General features: G+C 40.4%; 1 protein-coding gene across 1 annotated transcript in view; it reads left to right on the forward strand.

The window, feature by feature from the left end:
- Positions 1–4,103: 4,103 nt before the first annotated feature.
- KBTBD11 (kelch repeat and BTB domain containing 11) overlaps positions 4,104–16,679 on the forward strand; it is a 29,745-nt gene continuing 17,169 nt past the window's right edge. The window contains exon 1 of the mRNA XM_088136821.1: positions 4,104–4,948. The gene's annotated coding sequence lies outside the window, so the exon portion shown is untranslated. The remainder of the gene's footprint in view (positions 4,949–16,679) is intronic.

A 16,679-nucleotide genomic window follows, 5' to 3' on the forward strand; every position in this document is an offset into this window, starting at 1 on the left:
AAATAACCCTTTGTTTATTAAACCACAAAGAGAATTTGATGAGATTTGTTCAGAAATGGACTCATATTTAGTTTAAACATAATTCTTGGCTCATTGCAAACACAAGCTAGCACTCCACCAAATGGAAATGGAATTGTTTTATTTCTCCTTCAAAAAATATGGAAGAGGGAAGTGGGGGAAGTCTATGATCCTGGCAACTTGCATGTGGTACTAATATTCCAGCATGGCTTTATGGTAGTCTCACCAATCTGGTCCCCAGAGAATCAATTCATCCCCAATCCTAGGAGGATCCTTTGGCTGGTTTACTACAGCATTAAACCATAAAGTACCTGGCTAGCAAGTAGCATGTAGTGCGAACTCAGCCAATTGTATTTTATTCTGTGAATGATGGCTGGGCGAATCCTTTGAACAACAGGCTGCAAACAGCCTTGATGATGGATAGAACCTTGCCTGATTCCTCTACACTTTGTTATTTATTTATTAGACTGTCAGACCATTGCTTTCTTGAGACTTTGGTGGTATACACCTAAAAGAATCATAATAGAAGACATATAAAGGTAATAATTCAACAAAATATCAACTGAAATGTAGCAATCCATAATTCTTTAAAATACCAATGACATTATCCAGCTAGTTAAAAGCCCTCTGGAACATCTAATCTATCTTGAATTCTCAACTTAAACTCCAAGGCAAGTTTAATTTGCAGGGGGAGGCCATTCTATAATGTGGGGACCATCACAGAGAAGCACTGCCTCCTGGCCCTCTGATGTCCTAATAATGGAAGGTTACAAGCAATTTTTCCCAGGCTACTAATTAGACCACCAATTGTAACTGCAGAACAAGTACAGTGGTACCTCGGTTCACGAACTTAATTTGTTCCGTGACTCTGGTTGCGAACCGAATTGGTCGTGAACCGAATCAAATTTTCCCATAAGGTTCAATGTAAATACAGTTAATCCATTCTGACCCCTCTGAATTTGGTCGCCAACCGATTTTTGATCGCGTCCCAAATCAAATTTCCTCATAAGGTTCAATGTAATTACGGTTAATCCATTCTGAACCATATGTTTTGGTTTTTTTAAACGGCAAAAATATGAGACAAAGTACAGCACAAAGAGAGAGGAAGCTAACCTTGCTCGACGCAACTTCTGGCATGGAGGACAGGAAGGCGGGTGGGGAGGCAGATATTGCTTGGAGGGAGAGTCCCCCTCCCTACAGGAAGCCGCGACCACGTGTCACGGGAGGGAAAATGGCCGCGGATTCTGTTCGTAACCCGATCCAGCGTTCGCGAACAGAGGCAAAATTTTGTGAACGGAGCTGTTCGTGAACCGAATTGTTCGTGAACAGAAGCGTTCATGAACCGAGGTACCACTGTATAACATGCTCATGGTATATCACTCCTATTAACTCATTGGCTACTGCATTTTGCACCAACTACAGTTTCCAGGTGGTCTTTAATGGGAGCTCCATGTATGAATATTGCAGTAGTCTGGCCGGATGGTGATGAGAGCATGAGTCATTGTGACAAGTCCAGGTAAGGTCACAACTGACAGAACAGCTAGAGGAGTTAGGACCCCCTCTGTCAAGGGCAGTGCCATCCTCAGGAAAGAGAACTTGAAGCTGACAGAGAACCTTGATGGACAAACAATTATAGTTTGCTTGGGTTTAGTTTTAGCCTGTTTCTTCCTATCCAGACTTAACAGACTCCAGACACTGGGAGGGCCACCTGAATAGCCAGAGTGGCCAGGGTGGCAAAATATGTGGATGATCATCAGCATATTGATGAGACCATACCTTAACCAATGGTCTCTCCCAGTGATTTCATAAAGATGTTAAAAAGTGGGGAACACAGAGCCTTATGACACTCTGCGTATACAAGTCCCCTGAACTGATCTCTCCTCCCCAGTAAGGAGTGGAAACACTGAAGCACAGTGCTCCAAACCCTGAATGGCACTCTAGAAGATACCATGGTTGATACTATCAAAGGTAGCTGAGAATAGGGCCAGAGGTATACACTCCATCTCAATCTTGACAAAGGTTTCTGTCTGAAAAGCGCCCAGATGATCCACTTCCTCTGAGGTACTCTGTTATTCTCTTCCTAACACAGTCTCAACAAGAAAGGTTGGAGAGAGGATATTTGTCCAATACAGCTGGATCCAGGGGTGGGGGAAGTTGAGATGGAGCACTACAGCCTCCTTCAAGGTTGCAGGAATCACCCTTTTCACGGTAAAACACTAATTCTTTTTTAACAAATTATTACATTAACTTAACCAAAAAATACACAGGAATAAAGAAGCAAAAAGCAAAGAATAAAACATAATACTAACACTGTGAAGAGAAACATTCTTCCCTTCCATTTCCCCCCAACTGCTAACCACTACTTAAATATTTGTGCTGTGTTCTGAACATTGGAGATTGTTGCTTGTAACTGTTTAAAGTTTCATACGTTGTTTTTAATTAGTCTCTTAACTTTTTTCCTAAAAGCCATATTCCAGATGTCTAAATCTGCCTTGCTGTGTAATGTATCATATATAAGGGAGCCATTCCTGCTTAAATTGAGTTAAATTTCTAATATGAACATATATTATCAGTTTTGCCATTGCTGCATATTCTTCAGTTTTGGTCTCCCATTTTTATATTGTTGGCAAATTTTTTCCCAAGGTTATGCCAAATTGTTCTTGCCGCTGGCAACTATGTCTTAGTAAATCGTGCTACTTTTCATTTTTTCTGGAATTAAGACTATTTGTAGTTTTAGTTCAAATTTTATTTATCAAATTTTCTGAGGGTTTTAATGTATTTTCTTCCAATACTTTTGAGGGTTTTTTGCATGACCACCACATCTGATAAAATATTCCTTCTTTCTTAGAGCATTTCCAACATTTATTATTATATGATTTGTCCATCTTGGTAATCACTGGCAGATTTATACTCCATCTGTAAAACATTTCATATTAATTTTCCCAAATTATACCTTAGAGTAAATTTTATTGATTTTTTCATAGCCCCATTATTCTTCTCATTCATTTCTTTGAAGTTTTGCACCCACTTGATCATGCAATTTTTAATTTGTTCCATCTCCATCCCATATTTCAGAATTAATTTTTGATGTGCCCCAGTAGATTTTCTTGATTCTGTATAAGCATTTCAAATTCAGTCTTTTTTCTCAAAGTCCCTCTTTCTTTCTTGAGGTCACTTTTTATTTTTCCAGCAATTTGTAAATACTCTAACTATGGTAAATTCCTACCTTCATTGATTAATTCTTGATCACTTGCTTGATTCAACTGATCATTCCCCCACCCTCCAGTTGTACATAATCATGGCAAAAATATGCATCGATGTTGCTGCTGCTGCTGCTGCTGCTGCTGTGTCTCACATGCTTTCATCTTGTCTCCACCACATGAGTAAGACAGCTTTAAAGCTGTTTGTTATGGACCTTTGTGCATTTCAGAAAAAGCTATCCACTCAGGACCCAGGCAGCCCATCTTTTAAGGTGGAAATGGTGCTGCATGAGGCTGAGCGAAGATGGAGAGAGGACATGGCCACATCAGCCTGAACTTCGGATCCCACCCACTTCTGGTCCCTGATTTTACAGCAAAGTAACGTGTTACAGCAAAGTAACACACCATAGGTTTTAAACACATTAAGATTATCCTTGTGTAGTGTTGGAATACTTTTAACACTGGTACAGGGCTCTCACTCATAAAGCTGGGGGCAAGATGAAGGTAACATCCTGGGAATATGGCTGAAAGAAGTTCAAACAGATTGGCAATCTTTGAAGTATGATTACGTGCATGTGAAGACAGATCTTACAGATCTTGCAACGCCGGGATGTGGGAAAAGAGATGGGGCTTTATGCCAATCAGCTGCATTAATTATTACTCCCATCCCCACCCAACTATCCTTTGGGGAAGCTAATGGAAGTGCGAGCCGTTTAAGCACACACAGTTAGGATCCTGACTGATGAATAGCTTGTACTGTTGCACCGGGGCAGCAACAGGTTTCCACTATTTGCTTTTCTCACCTACTGCCATAGGTTACTTTCCCTCTTTATTTCGGGGACAGAGCTACAAATGAGGTTCCGCATACCAGGAGATTGCTTTTGCAAATCACTGAAGGATAACTGGGCTATTCAAAAAAATACTACAGTCCTATGCACAAGTCTCTCGGAAGAGCTCCCGAAGAATCCAAGGATACTTTCTTCCGGAATCCACAGGGTTGGGATCGTATCGTGAAGGTGGTGTTTGAAAGGGCGGCGCCAGGCGCGATCCATCACGAGGATAAACAAAGGATCCTCCTCACGCCGAGCAACGTGCCACAAGGCCGCGCATGGCGATGCTCGGGCGCTCTTCGCGGCTGGGAAGCAGCAGCAGCCATCTCAAAACAAAGGACTTCCTTCTATGAGGGCGGTTGCAGAATCCGAGCATCCGACGCCAAGTCAGCCTCCAAGCTGGCGCCGCGGCCCGTCGATCTGCACGCGCGGCTTGCCTCGTTTCGGTGGAGCGCGCGCCCTGGCACTCGCTCCTGCAACATTCACACACGCGCGCACCGTCACACTCGCGCGGATTTCTCCGGACGGAAGCACAGGGCGATCCCGCTTCCCCGCCACGCGAGCAAGCTAGCGAGCTGCAGGCGGCGCGGAGACGCTCTCAGCTCCGGAGCGTGGCGAGCGGGAAGCCTTCTGCAGACTGGCCGGCTTAATCCTGCGACCCGCGGCTAAACCAGGGATGTTTCCCGCAGGGGCCCGCGACTCGGCGGCGGCGCTGCGTTGCAATGGGCGGGCAGGCGCATCCCTTGCAGCACTGGATTGAAGGCGGAAATGGGGAGCTTTTGCGCTCTCGAGCAGGGGGCGGCCGCACGTTAGCCTGAAATTGGCTCCGATCGTTCCAGCTGGACGGGAGATCCGCCTTCTCGAGGTGGACGGGATGCCTGACTGACAGCCTGGCCCAAGGTGAGGTAAACGGCTCGAAGCCTTCCTTCGGGCAAGCGAATACCCTCACTCCGTGTAACTTCTCCTACGGCGATCGGGCGTGCGAAGGGCGAGTAACGACCCCCGTTCGGTTGCAAGAGATGCACTGCAATCCCGTACCTCGCTTTGCAGATTTTTGAATAGCCTGGGGTTTTACGCTAGCTTCCCGCAGGGCCCCAGAACGATCCTGTGGCAAAGCGGGCGGCGAGGTCCGCAGTGATCCAAGCGCAGGAATGAACTTCCTATTCAGCTCGCTCTTCCCCATCTCCCTTTTAATTCGCATTGATTATGTGCTTTTGCTTGAAGGATCTCACTTACTGTGTGTGGTGAAAGGGGGAAATGAAAGGCTAGCGCTTTGCGTGAACTGGGTCCCCCGAAGGAACGGTTTCATTGCCGCATCCCTCGTAATGAATGCAACAGTTCCTCGTAGCAGCCTAGAACTCGGGGAAGAGGGCGCGAGCCAGCCAGGGACGACCGGCGGCGTGTCTTATAATGGAGATTTGGAGCCGGGTCCCTCTGATCCCTGCTTCCCCACCCCCCTTCCATTAATCCATTTCACTGCCTGTGTAGTAGGACCACAGCTGCACTGAGCATGCTCTCATCCACACTGGGCATTCATTCTCTCTCCTTTTCTCGCTTTCTTGCCAAACCCTTAAACTGGACAGAGAACTTTAATTTTATTGTCGTGGGGTTGGTTGCATTTTTATTTTCCATTGGATTTTGCTTTGTGATCTGTGCCTTCTGGCATGATTATTCTAAGTTGCCTCTCCCACTGTGGAAATGGCACATAATACAGATGTCTCTTAATGTTTTTAATAACAATTGGTTTGACCCCCCCACCTTCCCCCGAAAACCACCAAGCCTTGGACAACCACCACTGCTTGCATCATGGTGGTTAGCAATCATTAAGAAATGCAGATTACTGGATGAAAACAGCAGGCATTTCTGGAAATGGTTTACAATCTCCATCTCTGCTTTCCCATTTTAATTCTGTAGGTTACTTCCATGCAGAAAAATTCAGGGTAACGTTGAATTTAGGAGAACTAAGGATACGGTTGGAAGGAAGGTTGGTTTGGTGGAGGCTCACTGATTCAAGACCTGGATGCAGCTACCCTTCAAATTAAGACCTATTCCTGCTTCTCATACAGCAATTACAATCCACAAACACAGATGAAACCCGAATGGTTCATTCCAAAGTGTAACAAACAACAGTAAACATGCCTAATTTCTAAATTTTAGGATAACCTGGCAGTCCCACTCTCAATCTCCTGAAAGAAGGGACAGACGAATTGATAATGTACCAAAAATGTTACCATCTGGCCAAACTGAAGAATTTCTAACTATATAATCATACTCATACCTACTCAGAAGTAATGACAATTATATTTAGGGGATTTTTTCCCCAGGAATAAAATTCTAAGCTTCCAGTGAGTGTATAAATCTCTGCAAATGGCTGGCTGAAGTCGTTGAGCTCAGCATTTACCAACGGCTGGCTAAATGTTTGGGGGCTACATCTCCTAGAATTTTAAAGAGGAATTCTGGGATTCATCATTGCAGTACATCTGGACTAAGGACACAAGATTCAGAAAGGCTGGTTAAATTGATGTTCACTAGTGTACGTGTGCTGTAATGCAAAGGCATTGGGGTATCTCTGAACCAATGGACAATTCTAAAACATGCGTAAGATATGCTTGGGAACTGCTGGTACCATCTCTATTTGATCTCTGAAGTATCCTCCTTTAGAATTTCACTTTGGGATTATTTTCTTGAGAAAACATGTATAGTGCTACGAGTTTGTTACGTACTTGCTGTTTCACATAGCAGAATATAGCTTTTTTCTCCTGAAGGGATCTCATTTGAAGGAGAAATCCAGAAATTTCTCTAGGATGGGAAGATTCCCTTTCAAGATAACTTTGCTTCCTTTTTCTACTAAGATCAGGAATAACTCTAATCTTTTTGATAGCAAACATACTTCTTTGTAGTTGAAAATACTTCCCCCCCCCAACTCTCTCTCTGGCTTCACATTAACCTTTCGTTTAAACTAGCTGCGTGCTGTCTCATGGCAAGCGGAACTATCTGGAGATATATAGATGTAGGAAATGTTGTCTAGACCCAACCTAGCACAAGATGACCCCAGTCATAAGATGGCTAGAGAATTTAATTTAGCAATCCTCTGATTCCTTCTACCTTCCTTCGACAGCTGGGGACAAGAAACTTGCTGGATGGAAATAGGCCACAATCAAATGCAGGAGATTATTTTCCATCTTCAAGATGGGTAGATACACTGAAGGAACTGAGCATCTCATGCATTGGGTGGGTGGGGGGACATATACCTGTTCCTTAAGTGTGTTACATTGCAACAGAGCGATGGGTCTGTTGTAAGGAGCGTGGCGCTTGCCACCTAGCCCAGTTTTTATGGCTCCTGGAGCCCTCACAGATAGCATCATTAAAAATTTAGTTTGTGCTTTTTTAACAAGCAAAATATGAAGCAAAATACATGCTTTAGGCTTAACACACTGGTTTTACTTATTTAAAAAAGTCTCAAAAAAGTAGGAGAGACAGTTTGGCCCACCCCTTTAGTGATGTTATTGTCATATGTCCATCGCTCTCAGAGGCTGTTTTGAATGCACAACACTTCCAGGATCCTCAAAATGATCCATTTTGCACTCTACACAAAATGTTGTGAAATGTTGTGCTTGAAACATTTTGAAGCAAAGTAGTTTGCACACACCTGCATACAATATTTCATGATGAATTTATTTTTCAGGCTGCAGCTTGTGGGCCCAGTGAGGATTACCATATAAGTTGTGGGCTGCTAAGGTTGACGGAGAGTATCACACTAAAGTGTGCTAAATAACAGGCCTGTGTCCAGATTGCAGATGAAAATGTTAACATGAGTTGGTATTACTAAAGGCAGATTCAGACTCCCATTGTTATATTCACATTTTTTTTTACTCCAAACAAAAGAATGAGTTCTTGTGTTAAATGCTTAGGCTGCAGTTCTTGCACTGTTTAATCAAGGGGAGACTCCTTAAAGTCAACAGCCCTATTCTGAGCATGGAACTGCTTTGGATGCAAAATTACTGGAATGGGAAGGGGGGGGGGTTGGGTGCACCAATCCAGCAGCTTGGAAGGAGGCAAAGGTCCATCTGGCCATCCTGAGCTGACCTTGCAGAGAGTTTGATTACGTTGGTCATGGGATGCCTCCAGATGGAACGATCATAGCAACACTAAATCAAAATACATTGTGCAGCTATTCCAGTTTTTTTTTTTTTAATGGAATAGTAAAAGATAAGCATGGAGAAAACATGGGAGGGTAACAAATGGAAAATGATGTCATGATCTCCTGTAAAAGGCCAAGTGACTGCACGATAAACAGCCTCATCCTGAAGCACCCAGGGGAGGGAACAGATGGCTTGCTGCCCAATCCCATAATCTTCTATGCACTGTTCTGGTCCTGCAGTTAAAGAGGCAAAGCTGAAGAAGACTCTTTGTAGGCAGGACTTCTAGAGTGCTGATTGCATCTTGGGCCTCTTGAACCCCTTCCTTGGAGATAAACAGAGTGCTGTTTCCTGTTTGGCCTGGTGAGGCTGTCCTGAGCACACTTCAAAGAGTGAGGATACCTGCTTGGTCTTTTACAAGTCCTTGCTGTGGAACACAGCCTCCTTCAAAGACCTTTCTTACTGCAGTAGCTCGTGCAAATACAGATAGTCCTCGCTTAACAACCACAATTGGAACCGGCAACTTGGTTTCTAAGCAATGCAGTTGTTAAGCGAGACGTGACCGTGATGGACTTATGACCTCACTTCTGCCATCATAGTTAACCAAATCATCTGGGTTGTTATGCGAGACATCACATGACTGCGACTTGTGATTTTACTGCTGGCTTCTCTATTGACTCTGTTTGTCGGAAGCCATCTGTGAAGCGTGCAGATGGTGATCATGTGACTGTGGGATGCTGCAACAGTCATAAGTGCAAGGACCTGTCATAAAGTTACTTTTTCAGCACCATCGTAACTTCGAATGGTTGCTAAACAGGGCAGTCATTAAATGAGGACTACCTGTAATAATAATGCAAACAGATGTTTTGATAATTAGATTTACAGAACCAAATGTATAAATATTGCAAAAACTAAACATCCAGCATTTGTTATGTGTTAGGTAGGTCAGGGCAAGAACAGGGCTGTGGGGGTGGGAAATTCCAAATGCAATTACTAGGTAAATTTGGCAGTTTGTTTGAAACATGTCAGAGGATAAGCAAAAATGTGAGAGAAATGGATATGTAATTGGAAAATTCTCAGTGGAAATTTATTTAGGCCAATGTTTCTTAAACTTTTTTCTCTCAAGACCCCTTCCCACTTTTAAAAATTATGGAGGACCCTAAAACAGCTTTTGTTTGTATAGGTTATATTTATCGATATTTACTGTATTAAAAATTAAAGTGATGCATTTGCTGCTACGACCGCTTCTCATGGTTGTTTGATGGAATTTTAATATGGTATAGTTTTTCAATATAGACTGGCAAATAATTTTGATTTCACAGAACCCTGAGAGGCTCTTGGAGGACCCCAGGGGGTCCTCAGACCACACTTAAAGAAACACTGATCTATACAAATTATTGTCTGTAGTGTCAACCAAGAGGTATAGGAGAATACTTGAAGTTTTATAGAAAACACATAACTAAACTAGGAACGGGGGTGGGTGGGGTGTTATTAGCCAACTAACTCCAACTGATGACACAATCAGGAGTAAATTTCCACAACCCTATTTAAGGCCTTCTTTCTATTGTTCCATCAGTAACTCTCTTTTGAACATGAATTATCTGTTCACCCCAATAAATCACAAAAATCCCTATTCTTTGCTTGATTTCCTACCAGGAACTGAAGTGGTTGGTTTTTTCCTCACAGTGTTATTCTACAGTTGGAGTATTGTTCAGTATAGTTCGTATGGGTGAATGTTGCTATTGCTTATTTCATTCCAATTGTCAGATTATCTGCCCAATGATCAAGAGTACTTTTTTCTCATGATTCTTTATGGTTTTGTGTATGCTTTTTTGTAGTTAATGCAGACCCAAGATTTTGCTTATTAAGAAGTGTGATCCTATGCATATCTACTTAGAGGCAACTCTAAGGAGCAGGCATAGGTATTAACCTGAATTACTGAGGCTAAATCCATAACAATTTAATGTTTTCTCTTTGAAAAACAAACAAAAAAAAATGGCAAGGCCATTTACCTGGGATAAAAGAGAGGGAGAATTAAAGGATAGAATCCTCATTCTGTCTTGATTCTCTCCCCCATCCTCTTTTTATAGTGGAGGATTGCTGACAAAAATCTCCTTATGTACATTTCAGTATAACTTAGTAAGAAATCTGCCTCCTGACATTGGCTTGGTAGTATTGGAAAACAACCACAAGACTAATATGGTCCCTCTGATTTGCTGCATTCACAAAAGTTTGACCAACTGACTGTTCAGTAAGAGACTGTCATCTGAGTAGTGGTGAGTTGGTTGGAAAACAGACCTATTTGGCATCAAGTTTGTTAGGAAGAGGAAGGGGGCAGTTGGAGAAGGTGTGTTATTGCTGTTCCCCATCTTAGTGGGCCCAAACAATAAAAGCAAGACAGCTGGGCAGTCCAACCCTGGGCAGTGTGCTGAATGCATTGGATCTAAACAATCACTAACTGGTTGTTCCCACCCCCATCCCTGGTTCCTTCTCAAGAACTGGAGAAGTTGATAACCTTCTCATTACAGTTTTTTTCATGTATAGATTTTCTGCCCACCTAGCCAGATCTACCTAAACTCTTCTATGCTTGAAGATGTGGAATCATTGAAGAGTATCAGCAGAAATCTCTTTATCCCTCCACTTCTCATTACCAGACTTGATCATTCTGTTGCTACAGGCAGAATTGTAGAGTTGGAAGGGACCATTTTCCCATCAAGTCCAGTCCTGCCTTAGCAGTTGGTAGACTTCAAGTAATGAAGAGCTTTATTCTGCTTTATTTCACCCTTTGTAATGTGGGAGGAAATGTGTTCAGCTTTGGGCTGGTGCTAGTTGTCTGTGGTTAGCAAACCAGATTGCATGTTGGTACTGACCGGTCACAGATGATTCAGGCAGCTGGGTTTGGGACACACCTTGGAACAGAAGAATAATGTAGATGACTGTAGATACAGTATACAGTCATGAATATAAACATTCCTATTGATTTTCTGTGCTGCTATCTGCTGCTTTGTTCAGTAGGTTAGAGGCGAAAACGACACCAAGGCATGGGGTGAGTGAGATGTGCCGTAAAGTAAAGTAAAGTAAAGTAAAGTAAAGTAAAGTAAAGTAAAGTAAAGTAAAGTAAAGTAAAGTAAAGTAATCTTTATTGTCATTGTACTTCTTGTACAATGAGATTAAATGCCACCCCAGTACAGCTTTAAAAATATAAAAACCATAGAACACATAAACACATAAAACACATAAAACACAACCTTCACATTCCATTCACCATTGCACAACCCGATGCTGCATTAATACTGCACTATACGATAGAGTTCAGTATAGTTACAACTCTAAGATAGAAGCTATTCTTCAGCCTATTTGTCCTTGTTTTCATTATCCTGTACTGTCTGCCGGATGGTAATAGTTCAAAAAAAGAATGTCCCGAGTGGGATGGGTCCTTAAGAATGTTTTGAGCCTTCTTAAGGCAGCGGGAACTATAAAGTTCTTCCAAAGAGGGGAGAGGGCAACCAGTGATCCTCTGGGCAGTGGTGGTAACCCTCTGAAGTGCTTTCCTATCTGCCACTGTGCAGTTAGCCAACCGTACACAGGTGCAGTAGGTTAAAATGCTCTCTTTAGTACAGCGGTAGAAGGTCACCAGCAGTTTTTCATTCAGAGTAGTACAATACCTAGAGTAGTAAAATACCCTTGTGTTGAGTTTGTGACATGTTGGCCCAAAATATTAACCAATGCTGCCGTGCATTTAGGCATGTTGTTGAAACAAGATATTTTAGAAGTATAGAAGTAAAAGGAAAAGAACTTTACTGGAGTAGCAACACAAATTAACTGTAGTTTATTCCTGATGGTGGTTTGTGATTTCTACTAATTCTTCCTGACCACCGCTTCTCTCTTACCCCCACACATATTGTCAAAACTGTTTCTGGTGGTTGTGGAATATAATGCTAAGAGCTGCGGCAGATAGAGTGGGGAAGGAGGAAATCAGTTGCCTTGACTTCTATCACTGGAGCAACTTTCTAGTAAAGTAAAACCAGGGTTGGTTACACTCAATATGTGCTTAAACAAATGTTATTAGAATCCAGTTAGAAAGTAGAAGTTATCTAGAAGCAAACATGATATCCAGTTTGGCCTGACTTACTAGATAGGTCCTGATAGGTGCTAGGATAGTTCCATATGAACTCTAAACAAGCAAGCACTGAGTGAGAAAAAAGCAAAGGTGAGACTTGATCTCGTAGCATCTGTTTTTACTATATAGGCCCAACAGTTCCAATAGCAATTCCATCCTTAGGGTACATATACTATTAAGAAAAATGCTTCCTACTGTTTCAAAGGGTAGTATTACCAACTCTGTTGCAGCAGTGCAGATGTTAAAACAGGCACATTGAGGTTTGGACTAGGTCATACAAGGTACTAAGCCTGAGTTTTTGAAACTGCGTTCCATGGAGCCAGGGTTCCATGAGAACTTGATGGGGTTCTGTGAGAGATTAAGGGGAAAATAAATAAAGTTCAATTAAACACGGCCAATTTTCTATCACTAGAATTTTGCTTCTTGATCCGAGGAATTAGATTTTTTTTTTCAAGTAACAAATTCTGTAGTCTGAAAAAGATTGAAAACCCCTGCATTAAGGTATAATGTGGTTTTGTTTTAGCTTGATATGCATGGACCCATGTGTGAACAAGCCCTATCCTTAATTCTGTAGTCTGTGGTTACAATAAATAAGGGCTTGGTATGATATATGAATGTAGCCTTGATCCCACCTTTGCTTCTCACAGATACCTGTATCTGTGAAGGCAGGATTTGAACAATTGTATTAAATTCCAACCTCGTAAGAAATTTTGATACACTGACATTATCATGTATAAAAGACTTGATAAGACAGAAATCTTAGACAAGAGGCTTTTAGCCAGACACTGGCTCTGCCTTATACTTCATAGTTATATTGTATCTTTCTTTTTTGTAATAAAACAATCTTTAATCTTAGAAAAAAAGAAAATTAAAAAATACAAATACAAATTAAAGATACAAACTAAGAAGGAAAAAAATGTATCTTATATTTTATACTTATAAATAGTCACTGGTTTACCAGTGAATTCGCTACTATAATATACAGTAAATAATACAAGGTATTATTGTAAGATATCACAAAATCTGTACTATAATAACCCATATTGCTGGATCCCTTGATTGGTAGAAAATATCACCTTTTCCAAAACAAATAGATCACACATTTCCGATAACTATTCCTTGACATCTGGAATAATATTACATTTCCAATTTGTTAATATAATTCTAAAGAAAATTAAAAAATAAAAATACAAACTAAAGTTACAAACTAAGAAGGAAAAGAAATGTATCTTATATTTTTCCTTATAAATAGTCACTGGTTTACCAGTGAATTCGCTACTATAATATACAGTAAATAATACAAGATATAAGATTTACAAGATATAAAATACAAGATACAAGATATCACAAAATCTGTGCCATAATAACCCATATTGCTGCATCCCTTGATTGGTAGAAAATATCGCCTTTTCCAAAACAGATAGATCACACATTTCCAATAACCATTCCTTAACATCTGGAATAATATCACGTTTTCAATTTGTTAATATGATTTTTTTTGCCATCCCCCTCCCATGCGCGATACCACAACAATTCCTGATAAATAGTCAAATTCCAAAATCTTTGGTATGGACTTCAACATTATATTAACATCTTTAACATTTAAAGATTTTCCCATAAATCTACTAATATACCTTAATACACTGTCCCAAAGAGATACTAAATGATCACATGACCATATCATGTGGGTCACTGAGCCCTCAAATTTCTTACACCTCCAGCATAAAAGATCTGATGTCCATCCTTTCAAATACATTCTTTGGGGAATCCAGTATACCCTAAATACAATTTTTTGATGAATCAACCTTAATCTCAAATCTGTAGATATCATTTTAACATTTTTAGGACCTGAAGCCATTGCTATAGTTACTTTGTAAATTCATTCTTGATGTATTTTAAAAGAAATTATTGCACTTTTGCATGTGTGGTCCTAATCAGTGAAATGTGTGGTTGGAAGCTTTTGTTGCTGCTGCTGCTGTCATTTTAGAGATTGTCAGGGAAAATGCATGCTTACTAGCTAAAGTAATTGTATTTATTTTAAGCACTCTGGGAGTATGCTATGACTAGTGATGGATCACGAAGAAGTTTTAATAGGTACTTTGAGAGTAGCTGTAATGATATAATCTAAGATGAATCTTGTTGTTAAGGCAAAATTGCTCTAAAGTTGAATTTTTGACCACATCTCTGAAAGAAATTAAAACAAAACCCCTTTTCCATATTTAAATACTGCATTTCACAGAGAAGAAAGTTGAAAAATCCTTGCTTTCAAGGATAAAAATCCAGTGGATTTTATTTTGTTTTAAAAGGAAGCTGTTTTTCATTTCATGCTGATTTAGTGAAAATATTTTTAGAGATAATCTAGTCAAATGTGAGTACTTTTAAATACCTTGGTTTCAGGTAGATACTTAAGTATATATTTAATTTGTTTGTGTCGGTATCAAAAGTGTAACATGCTTAACTTTAGATTGTGCTCCCGATGCTATAGAGATCTCTTCAAATGATCTTTGAAATAGCGGCCTTGTTTGTACCACTTAATTGAGTCATGGGGGGTATGAGCATATACATTTATTGTGTAGTCTCCAAAATTGAATTAACTGACCAAGAGAATTGATCCAGAGGTTAGATTTAGCCCCACACAAATCCAGTTTAACTACCCTCCTGGGTTAATCAAGATATCCCTTGTGTCTTGTAAACCAGGGTTCCTCAACCTTGGCAACTTGAAGATGTGTGGACCTCAACTCCCAGAATTCCCCAGCCAGCCTTGCTGGCTAGGGAATTCTGGGAGTTGAGGTCCACACATCTTCAGGCCGCCAAGGTTGAGGAACCCTGTTATAAACTACTTTCTGGAATGTTAACTGTTCCCTTTAATATCCTAGACAGGCCCTATAAAATAAGGGCTTCTCTAGGCACTCCATTTCTGTGGTCATTTAAGTTTCTCTCTCTCTCACACACACACACACACGCACACAGTCATCACATGAGAGGATGAAAAAGATTCATAAATGGGTTAGGAGTATGGCTTGTCTGCAGCAACACTTGTCCCAGTTGCACCCTTACAGATTTTTTTTTTTTTAAAATAATGATTCTCTCCAGGGGAAAAATTGAAATGGAAATGGAAAGGAAAATGACAACCTCCTAGCCTCCTTTCTGCTGGCTGGGAGAACTAAAATGTGATCCTCAGATAACAAAGGTATCCAAGATTTTGTGGGCTCATCTTTTTAACTCTGGCTTGGAGAATAGTGTTACATATGCAAGACTTTTTTTAAAAAAAGCTTGTGCTTGGTTAATATTTATCTCTGAGATACATCCAAGTATTGTTAAATCAAATATTGTTGTTTATTTACAGCAGTGCTTCTGTCCTGCCTAGCAACACAGCAGCAGTATTTGAAAGGTGTTGGTTTTTTTGGTAAGGTTATTGATTTTTAAAAGGTAGACTGCTGAGGTTGAAGTGAGAGCGTAAATATCTCATTACTCTTGGAGGAGGGAAGCTGTGGCCCAGTGGCTGATCTCAGATTTAATCCCTGGGGCCTTCAATTTAAAAGAAAAAAAAGGATCATTCATAGATAGATAGATAGATAGATAGATAGATAGATAGATAGATAGATAGATAGATAGATAGATAGATAGATAGATAGATATCTGTCTATCCAGATAACCTGCAAGTGTGTGTGTGTAATCTTGCAGCTTCTCTGGACAGACATAATAGTGAGCCAGATAGATATACAGTCTGATATAGGTTCCTATGCAAAAAGCCCAATTAAAATTAATTAAGATGATATATTCCTGATGAATTGGTGATTATATTATAATCTTTATCTCCTCAGTTTCTCTTTGGTAATCCCCCGAGCAGGTAGGTATTAAACAACTTTATGTCTGAAAAAAAGCTTTTGGGACCTGTGTAAGAATCAGAGGCATGTTGTAAATAATAATGTCTGAGGTTAACACTTCATTTTTAAGCATACTAGGGTATGTATGTGTGCATTTGAGAAATCTAATAAAATCACTTGAATGTGAAGAGTGCTAAGGGAAATGTAATTTGGCATATGGGTGCCCATGAGGGCTGCACTGACAACATAGACATGGTTAATTCGTTTCGTCTTTAGTAATTCAAACATCTTAGAAGGTTTTCCCAGCAAACTAATACTAAGAACTGGGGATATGGTGTTTGCATATATAACTTTAGCTTCTACATAAAACTTTTTAAAGGGAATCTTTCATAAATTTTGCTTAATGTTTTTTCTTGTACTTATACATCTTTGCTAAAAAGTCTTTGGGAACAGCATTTTCCATTATGTGCAGTCTATTTTCAAATAAAGTTTTAAAAGTTAAAAAAAAAACTTGCGCAATGTGAATTGCTTACTTTATGAAGTAA

This window comes from Python bivittatus, unplaced genomic scaffold (genome assembly GCF_059951505.1).
Source record: "Python bivittatus isolate LINGU-HERP-01145 unplaced genomic scaffold, Pbiv_v1 ctg000020_np1212, whole genome shotgun sequence".
In the NCBI taxonomy this organism is placed as follows: Eukaryota; Metazoa; Chordata; class Lepidosauria; order Squamata; family Pythonidae; genus Python; species Python bivittatus.